The sequence below is a fragment of the Eumetopias jubatus genome, unplaced genomic scaffold (assembly GCF_037043125.1).
Source record: "Eumetopias jubatus isolate StellerSeaLion01/CBP00866 unplaced genomic scaffold, mEumJub1_p1.0 scaffold_200, whole genome shotgun sequence".
Lineage (NCBI taxonomy): Eukaryota > Metazoa > Chordata > Mammalia > Carnivora > Otariidae > Eumetopias > Eumetopias jubatus.
In genome coordinates, this window is record NW_028275006.1 from 86,185 (window position 1) to 96,606 (window position 10,422).

Below are 10,422 nucleotides of genomic sequence, written 5' to 3' on the forward strand. Positions count from 1 at the left end.
ATCTTAAGGGAAAGGCTCTCAGCTTTTCCTCATTGAGGATGATAGTCGCTGTGGGTTTTTCATAGATGGATTTTATGAACTTGAGGAATGTTCCCTCTATCCCTATACTCTGAAGAGTTTTAATCAGGAAAGGATGTTGTATTTTGTCAAATGCTTTTTCTGAGTCAATCGAGAGGACCATATGGTTCTTCTCCCTCCTCTTATTAATGTGATCTATCACATTGATTGATTTTCGAATTCTGAACCACCCTTGCATCCCGGGGATAAATCCCACTTGGTCGTGGTGGATGATTCTTTTAATGTATTGTTGGATCCTATTAGCTAGGATTTTGTTGAGGGTTTTGGAATCCATATTCATCTCGGATATCGGTCTGAAATTCTCCTTTTGGATGGGGTCTTTGCCTGGTTTGGGGATCAAGGTAATGCTGGCCTCATAGAACGAGTTTGGAAGTTTTCCTTCTGTTTCTTTCTTTTTTTTTTTTTTTGAAACAGCTTCAGCAGGATAGGCATTATTTCTTCTTTGAATGTTTGGTAGAATTCCCCAGGGAATCCATCAAGCCCTGGACTCTTGTTTTTTGGCAGGTTTTTGATCACTGCTTCAATTTCGTTACTGGTTATTGGCCTATTCCGGTTGTCAATTTCTTCCTGTTTCAGTCTTGGCAGCTTATAGGTTTCCAGGAAGGCATCCATTTCATCCAGATTGCTCCGTTTATTGGCATATGGTTGTTGATAATAATTGTTTCTATTTCCTTGGTGTTAGTCGTGATCTCTCCCCTTTCATTCATAATTTTATTAATTTGGGTCCTTTCTCTTTTCTTTTGGATAAGTCTGGCCAGTGGTTTATCGATCTTATTAATTCTTTCAGAGAACCAACTTCTAGTTTCGTTGATCTGATCTACTGTGTTTCTGGTTTCTAATTCATTGACCTCCGCTCTAATCTTAATTATTTCTCCTCTAATGCGTGGCTTAGGCATCGTTCGTTGCTTTTTCTCTAGTTCTTTAAGGTGTAGAGTTAGTTGGTGAATTCGGGATTTTTCTATTTTTTTGAGTGAGGCATGGATGGCTATGTGTTTCCCCCTTAGGATCGCCTTTGCTGTATCCCATAGGTTTTGGACCGATGTGTTTTCATTCTCATTGATTTCCATGAATTGTTTAGGTTCTTCTTTGATTTCCTGGTTGACCCAAACATTCTTGAGCTGAGTGGTCTTCAGCTGCCAATTTTTTTCTTGTGATTGAGTTCCAGTTTTAAAGCATTGTGGTCTGAGAATATGCAGGGAATAATCTGCTGAGACTTTCTGTTCTTTTTTCATTTGTTTCAAACATGTTTATGTTCACTAATTGAAACCTTTTTATCATGATACTTTAAAATCTTTGTCAGAGAATTCCAACATCTGTGCCATCTTGGTATTCTTGTCTGTTGATTCTCATTTCTTTTTCAAGTTGACATTTGACTGGTACATAGAAGATGGATTTTTATTGTATTCAAGACTTTAGGACTTTATGTTATGCAATTTTGCATGTCATTTAAGTTGTATGTTTTAGCAAACCTTCTGTGATACCACTTCAATGGAGGAAGGAGGTTGTCATCTCATAACAGCCAGGTAGGGATGCAAGTTTAGGTTCCCTATGTGGTCTCTGATATCACCCCAGAGGTTGGGGAGGGGTGCCTGGTCAGTCAGGTGAGTGTGGAATCCATGCTCCCCACTCAGACTTTGCTGGCCTGGTGGGAGTGGAGCTGCGTTTTCCTCTGTGGTATTTGGCTGTAGTAGGATAGTTATGATCTAAAGGATTTCTTTTTTTTTCTTTTTTTAAAATTATGTTCAGTTATCCAACATATAGTACATCATTAGGTTTTGATGTAGTGTTCAACGATTCATCCGTTGCGTATAACACCCAGTGCTCATCACAACACGTGTCCTCCTTAATACCCATCCCCCGGCTAGCCCATCCCCCCAACCCCTCCCTTCTGTAACCCTCAGTTTGTTTCCCAGAGTCCAGAGTCTTTCATGGTTTGTCTCCCTCTCTGATTTCTTCTCATTCAGTTTTCCCTCCCTTCCCCTATGGTCCTCTGTGCTACTCCTTATGTTCCACATATGAGTAAAACGATATGATAACTTTCTTTCTCCGCTTGACCTACTTCACTTAGCGTAATCCCCTGGAGTTCCATCGATGTCAGTGCAAATGGTGGGTATTCATCCTTTCTGATGGCTGAGTAATATTCCGTTGTATATATGAACCACACCTTCTTTATCCATTCATCTGTTGAAGGACATCTCAGCCCCTTCCACAGTTTGGCTATTGTGGACAATTGTTGTTATGAACATTGGGGTGCATGTGCCCCTTCCTTTCACCACATCTGTATCTTTGGGGTAAATAACCAGTAGTGCAATTGCTGGGTCGTAGGGTAGCTCTATTTTTAACTTCTTGAGGAACCTGCAAATGTTTTCCAGAGGGGCTGTACCAGCTTGCATTCCCACCAACAGTGTTAGAGGGTTCCCCATTCTCCACATCCTCGCCAACATTTGTTGTTTCCTGTCTTGTTAATTTACACCAGTTAATTCTAACTGGTGTAAGGTGGTATCTCATTGTGGTTTTGATTTGTATTTCCCTGATGACAGGTGATGTGGAGCATTTTTTCATGTGTGGTTAGCCATTTGTATGTTTTCTTTGGAGAAGTGTTTGTTCATGTCTTCTGCCCATTTCTTGACTGGATTATTTGTTTTTTGGGGGTGTTGAGTTTGAGAAGTTGTTTATAGATCTTGGATGCCAGCCCTTTATCTGTGATCTGTGATGATGATTCATTGGCAAATATCTTCTTCCATTCCGTGGGTTGCCTCTAGTTTTGTTGACTGTTTCCTTTGCAGTGCAGAAGCTTTATATCTTGATAAAGTCCCAAAAGGTCATTTTTGCTTTTGTTTCCCTTGCCTTTAGAGACGTGTCTTCCAAGAAGTTGCTCTGAGGTCAAAGAGGTAGCTGCCTGCATTCTCCTCTAGGATTTTGATGGATTCCTGTCTCACATTTAGGTCTTTCATCCATTTTTTCTTTGTGTATGCTGTAAGAGAATGGTCCAGTTTCATTCTTCTGCATGTGGCTGTCCAATTTTCCCAGGGCCATTTATTGAAGAGACTGTCTTTCTTCCATTGGATAATCTTTCCTGCTTTGTCAAAGATTAGTTGACCATAGGGTTGAGGGTCCATTTCTGGGCTCTCTATTCTGTTCCCTTGATCTATGTGCCTGTTTTTGTGCCAGTACTATGCCGTCTTGATAATCACAGCTTTGTAATATAGCTTGAAGTCAGGCATTGTGATGCCCCCCAGCCTTGGTTTACTGTTTCAACATTCCCCTGGCGATTTGGGGTCTTTTCTGGTTCCATACAAATTTTAGGATTGTTCGTTCCAGCTCTGTAAAAAATGTCGATGGTAATTTGATAAGGATTGCGTTGAATGTATAGATTGCTCTGGGCCTCATAGACATTTTAACAATGTTTATTCTTCCAATCCAAGAGCATGGAATGTTTTTCTATCTCTTTTTATCTTCCTCAATTTCTTTCATAAGTGTTCTGTAGTTTCTAGAGTACAGATCTTTTACCTCTTTGGTTAGGTTTATTCCTAGGTATCTTATGGGTTTTGGTGCAATTGTAAGTGGAGTCGATCCCTTAATTTCTCTTTCTCCAGTCACATTGTTAGTGTACAGAAATGCAACTGATTTATGTGTATTGATTTTGTATCCTGCCACATTGCTGAATTACTGTATGAGTTCTAGCAACTTTGGGGAGGAATCTTCTGGGTTTTCCACATAAAGTATCATGTCATCTGCGAAGAGTGAGAGTTTGACTTCTTTGCCAATTTGAATGCCTTTTATTTCCTTTTGTTGTTTGGTTGCTGTGTTTGACTGCTGAAGCTAGGACTTTTAGTACTATGTTGAACAATAGTGGTGAAAGTGGGCATCCCTGTCGTGTTCCTGACCTTAAGGGGAAAGGTCTCAGTTTTTTCTCCATTGAGAATGATATTCGCTGTGGGGTTTTTGTAGATGGCTTGTATGATATTGAGGTATGTTCCCTCTATCCTATACTTTGAAGAGTTTTAATCAAGAAAGGACGCTGGATTTTGTCAAATGCTTTTTCTGCATCAATTGAGAAGATCAAATGGTTCTTGTCTTTTCTTTTATTAATGTGTTCTGTCACGTTGATTGATTTCCAAATGTTGAACCACCCTTACATCCGAAGAATAAATGCCACCTGGTCATGGTGAGTAATCCTTTTAATGTACTGTGGGATCCTATTGGTTAGTATTTGGTGAGTATTTTGGCATCCATGTTCATCAGGGATACTGGTCTGTAATTCCCCTTTTTGATGGGGTCTTAGGTTTGGGGATCAAGGTAATGCTGGCTTCATAGAACGAGTTTGGAAGTTTTCCTTCTATTTCTATTTTTTGAAACAGCTTCAGTAGAATAGGTATTATTTCTTCTTTAAATGTTTGGTAGAATTCCCCGGGGAAGACATCCAGCCCTGTACTCTTGTTTTTTGGGGAGGTTTTGGATTACTTCTACAGTTTGCTCTGATTATTGGTCTGTTCAGATTTCCTACCTCATCTTGTTTCAGTCTTTCGTAGTTTATAAGTTTCCAGGAATGCATCTATTTCTTCTAGATTGCCTAATTTGTTGGCATATAGTTGTTCATAATATGTTTTAACAATTGTCTGTATTTCCTTGGTATTGGTCGTGATCTCTCCCCTTTCATTCATGATTTTATTAATTTGGGTCCTTTCTCTTTTCTTTTGGATACGTCTGGCCAGAGGTTTATCGATCTTATTTATTCTTTCAAAGAATCAGCTTCTGGTTTCCTTGTTCTGTTCTACCATTCTTCGGGTTTCTATTTCATTGATTTCTTCTCTAATCTTTATTATTTCTCTTCTCCTGCTTGGTTTAGATCTTCCATTGCCGTGAGTGGGATGTTAAAGTCCCCTACTATTAAGGTATTATTATCGATATATTTCTTTACTTTGGTTAGTAATTGGTTTATATAATTGGCTGCTTCCATGTTGGAGGCATAGATATTTACAATTGCTAGATCTTCTTTTTGGATAGAACTTTTAAGTATGATATAGTGTCCCTCTACATCTCTTACTATATATAGTCTTTGGCTTAAAATCTAATTTGTCTGATAGGAGGATTGCTACCTCAGTTTTCTTTTGAGGTCCATTAGTGTGGTAAATCGTTCTTACCCCCTCACTTCCAATCTGGAGGTGTCTTCAGGTCTAAAATGAGTCTCTTGTAGACAGCATATGGACGGTTCTTGCTTTTTTATCCAATCTGCTACCCTGTGCCTTTTGGTTGGAGCATTTAGCCCATTTACGTTCAGAGTAACTATTGAAAGATATGAATTTAGTGTCATGGTATTGCCTGTAAAGTCCCTGTGTCTGTAGATTGTCTCTCTTGCTTTCCGGTCTGTGTTACTCTTGGGGTCTCCCTTCACTTACAGAATCTCCCTTAATATTTCTTGCAGGGCTGGCTTGGTGGTCACATATTCCTTCAGTTTCCATCTGTCCTAGAAGCTCTTGATCTCTCCTTCCATTTTGAATGACAGCCTTGCTGGATAAAGTATTCTTGGCTGCATGTTCTTCTCATTTCGTAATCTGAATATGTCTTGCCAGCCCTTTCTGGCCTGCCCGGTTTCTGTGGATAGTTCTGATGTTATCCCGATGTTCTTCCCTCCATACATAAGGAACCTCTTCTCCTTAACTGCTCTCAGGATAGCTTCTTTGGCTCTGAGATTTGCAAGCTTCGCTATCATATGTCGGGGTGTTGACCTATTTTTATTGATTTTGGGAGGGGTCGTCTCTGCCTCTTGGACATGAATGCTTTTCCTTTCCCAGATTAGGGAAGTTCTCAGCCATGATTTCCTCAAATATACCTTCTAGCCCTCTCTCTCTCTCCACCCCCTCTGTGATCCCGATAATTCTGACATTGGTTTGTTTCAAGGCATCACTAAATTCTCAAAGCCTTTCTTCATGGACTATTGGTTGTCTTTCTCTCTTTTCCTCAACTTCCTTCCTTTCCACTAGCCTGTCCCCTAGATCACTTATTCTCTCTTCTGCCTCACTGACCCTAGGTGTTAGAACATCCAATTTGGACTGCATCTCATTCATAGAATTTTAAAGTTCGGCCTGACTGATCTCATTTCTGCCCTTAGGGATTCTGTATTGTCATTTATGGTTTTTTTCAAGCCTAACTATTAACTTTATACTTGCTATCCTGAATTCCATCTCTGACATCTTACCTATATCCATATCGATTAGCTCTGTGGCAGAGAATAATGCCTCTGGTTCTTTCTTTTGTTGTGAATTCCTCCTTCTAGTCATTCTGCCCAGGGAAGGATGGGTTAGTGAATGAACGGAGTCCAAAATATCAACCACAACCTAGAAAAAATCCAAAGTTGTCAGAAGCCACCACAGAAAAGCAAACAAAGCCAAAATGAAACAAAACAATAAGACAAAGTGGGGGGGGAGAGAGACTATAATCTCACAAGGTGGACAAAGCAGGGTGATCCACTTGTTCCTGATTGAATTTTGGTCTTTGTGTTAGAAGACACTACATCCCAAAATTGTAAAGAAAGCAAAACTTCACACACACACACACACAATTGACTAGAATGAAAAAAGGACTAGAATGAGGCCTAAATCTATAAAATGTAGATGTGAAAAAATAAAAGTTAAAAAAGGACTTTAAAACATAAGTTGGTAAAATAAGAATCTGGATGAAACGGAAAAAAGGTTAAAATAAAAAAAGAAATGGAAAATTTTAGGCTGAAGGATAAACAAGTTGTGACGAAACACCTGGAGCTCAATATACTATTTTCCCCTGGCCCTGGGGTTTTACAGTCTCAGGGGATCCATAAACTTATCATTCACCTATTTTCCAGTCTGTCTTCTTGGGGCGGAGCCTGCTGTTCTGCTTCTCGGGTGTCTTTGCCTGGGCTGAGTTGCCCCACACCTTGTCAGGTGGATGAGTTCAATGTGAGCTGGTCGTCTGAGTGGCTTTTTGTTCCCTGGCGTCTTTCTGCACCTCTTCAGAGGGTCAGAGTAAAAATGACCATGCCCGGATCTCTGGCGCAGAGCTGCAAGATCACGGTCCCCCCTCGTCAATAATCCCACGGGTCAACTGTCTCCACTTCTCTGTGCGCCAAACTCCACAGACTCATGTGGTTCGTGCCCACTGCAGTTCCCCCCGGGGGGAGTCGCAGGGACCCGGAAGCGTCACTGCACTTCTCGTCTTGGCAACTGTGAGTGGTTGTGGGCTCGTGTGTGCACCCTGTTCCGCTACTGCCAGGTCGCGGCTGGGTGTCGCCCTACCATCCTTCCCAGAGCCACCACTGCCCTGAGAGCTGTTGCCCGACTGTGGGTGTGCAGCCGTTTCGTCCCTCCCAGGGGATGGTAAACGGCCCACACATTCCAGTGCTTTTCAGGGTGCTCAGGCAAAGAGTGGTCTCCCTACCGGACCGGCCTGTGGTTTGTGGTGACCAGAGCTGTGAGCCCCTCCTGGGCTCCCTGACCATAACCAGTTTTCCTGCTCCACTGCTTGGGTGCTCCATCGGTTCAGGCACCCCCGTTCTTTCTATGTCTCCTGGGATCCTGAGACCACAATGACCCACCTAGAATTCTTCCCTTTTCATCCCCTGAGCCCCTTTCAGAAAGGGATGTCTCTCACTGGAGCAGATTTCTAAGCGTTCCGATTTTGCATTCCAGTGTTACATCACTTTCTGGTAGCCAGCTTATGGAGGCTCCCTGCCCCCTCCATTTATTTTCCGATACTTCCCCACAGATTCACAACTCTGCACCTCCTACCTTGTAAAAAGCAGTCATTTTTCTGCTTGTAGAGTTCCAGATTATTTCCCTACATCTCAGGCTGAATTCGTGGGTGTTCAGAATGGTTTGATAGATATCCAACTAAATTCGAAGGACCAGATGAAACAAGGTCCCCTACTCTTCCACCATCTTTCCTCCCTCCCCTCTGGGTCTTGTTTTTTTAACCATTCTGACACTCTATGTCTTTTGATGGGAGCATTAATCCATCTACAATCAAAGTAATTATTGATAGATAGATATTTAGTGCCATTTTTTACTTGCTTTGTCATTGTTTCTGGAGATTTTCTCTGATCCTTTCTTGTCTTTGTCACTTTTGGTCTCTCCTTTCCACTCAAAGAGTCCCCTTTAATATTTCTTGCAGGGCCGGTTTAGCGGTCAGGAACTCCTTTCGTTTCTGTTTATCTGGGAAATGCTTTATCTCTCCTCCTATTCTGAATGATAGCCTTGCTGGATAGTGTGTTCTTGGCTGCAGATTTTTCCCATTCAGCTCTTTGAATATATCATGCCACTCTCTTCTGGCTTGACAAGTTTTCTGTTGGGAAATCTCCACCTAGGCTTGTGGGTTTTTCCCTTGTAAGTTAAGGTCTTCTTTTGTCTTTCTGGTTTTAAGATTTTTTTTCTTTATCACTACGTTTTGGAAATTTAATTACAGTATGTCTTGGTCATGGCTGAAGAGGGAAACCCCCCCATTCCACTGAATGTTTCCCAGTCCTTAAGATACTACCTTCTCACACACAGTTTCAGTCCCTGAGTACCCCACATCCTTCTTTCTCCTCAGCAGAGACAATGGTTCTATTTCTTTGATTCAATCCCTAGAGGCCCCTGCAATAGCCCAATACTAGTGGTTTACATTAGGGAAGAAGGTTGGGGCTGTTTCAGAACTGCAGAAGGAGTGGTCTTCTAGAGCTGTGGGTCTCCAGCATTCCTGACACGTTCAAAGATGCATTCAGTTCTATCCTGACAGCCACCTACTTCCTACAGCCCCCGAGTTCCAAAGGGGGCACCGGGCAGTAATAATAAGAAACCTGCCATTCACCGTGCTTAAAAAATGTCAATAACATCATAATTTAAAAGTAGTACAGGTCACTAAGTCACAGGAATAAAAGGCACAGCATAGGGAATATAGTCAGTGGTATTGTAAGAGTGTTGTATGGTGACAGATGGTAGCTACACATGTCGTGAGCATAGCATAAGGTATAGAGTTGTTGAATCATTATGTCTTACACCTGAAACTAATGTAACATTGTCAAATAGACTCAAATTAAAAAAAAAAAAAGTACTACAGGTCACTATAAAAAAAATTAACCATTGGCTTGGGAAGCGTTAAACGTCAGTGCCAAAATAAAGTTAGGGCAACTGGAGCCCTGGAGGCTTCAGGACACAGTGAGGAAATTAGAGTAACTCGAGGTTTCATGACTGAGCAGACATTCACGCAGCAGTTTCTCCAATTTCTTTAACCTTTCTTGACTTCCTATACCCTGACCTAATGTATGGATCGAATAATAGTTTACTCGAATAAAAGTTTGGATGAAAGGAGATATAATTTTGAGTACTATTTGCTTACATTAGCTTTGCCAATTTGATTTTCCCACCCTCCAGATCATCTTTCCTGGAGGAAATTCCTGTTCCTCTGACCCCTCCCTGTCTGTCTACTGCCTTAAAAACCAGTCAGTTCGCATTCTTCCCATTCCCAGGTCTCTTGGCCCCAGGGGCAGAATTTCACTTGGACCACCATTATTGTTGTCGTAGTGGTCATCATCATCATCATCATTATCATCATCATCACCTCCAAGAGCGGTTGTTGAGTGAGCACCCATGGGGGAATGTAAAATGACCAGTCATAAATCCCTGGTGGCCCATCATCTACATAAGAGATTGCTGGGTATATGAAATATTCCTGACCCTTCTTTCATTTCTCCCCCTCTCCCCCACAGGCGGTTTTTAGACTTTTTCCCTTATCAATCTCTTTTTCCTTAGAACATGAAATTTTAGTACCACAGCTGAAATGTTAAGTGTTTATGTACTGTGGTCCTTTGTACTGCCACAAACCATTGTAATGTAAAGGTTACCAACTCCCTACCCTTAAGAACTCATTTTTAGTCCGGTGTGGGGACTTTCCTTCCCGGTAGTCGGTTGTCATGGTTGGTGGGTGGTAACTGAGCCAAGATGTGGAATCTGCTGGCTCTTCGTCAGATTGCCCAGAGGACCATAAGTACTGCTTCACGCAGGCAGTTTGAAAACAAAGTTCCAGAGAAATAAAAGCTATTTCAGGAGGATAATGGAATTCCAGTGCATCTAAAGGGTGGAGTAGCTGATGCCCTCCTGTATAGAGCCACTATGATGCTTACAGTTGGTGGAACAGCATATGCCATATACCAGCTAGCTATGGCTTCATTTCCCAAGAAGCAGGATTGACTTCAGTTTATCATCTCAGCAGGCAGTTGGTTCAGTTTCATTCAGCTCTCTATGGACCAGATAAATAAATGAGTTCTTCTTTGGGGATCAATATTTATTGACTTATACTAACTGCCACCAATAAAGCAGACTTTGCCATGAAAAA

General features: G+C 41.5%; 1 pseudogene; it reads left to right on the plus strand.

The window, feature by feature from the left end:
• The first annotated feature begins 10,023 nt into the window (after positions 1-10,023).
• LOC114202388 (cytochrome c oxidase subunit 7A2, mitochondrial pseudogene) lies at positions 10,024-10,422 on the plus strand (annotated as a pseudogene).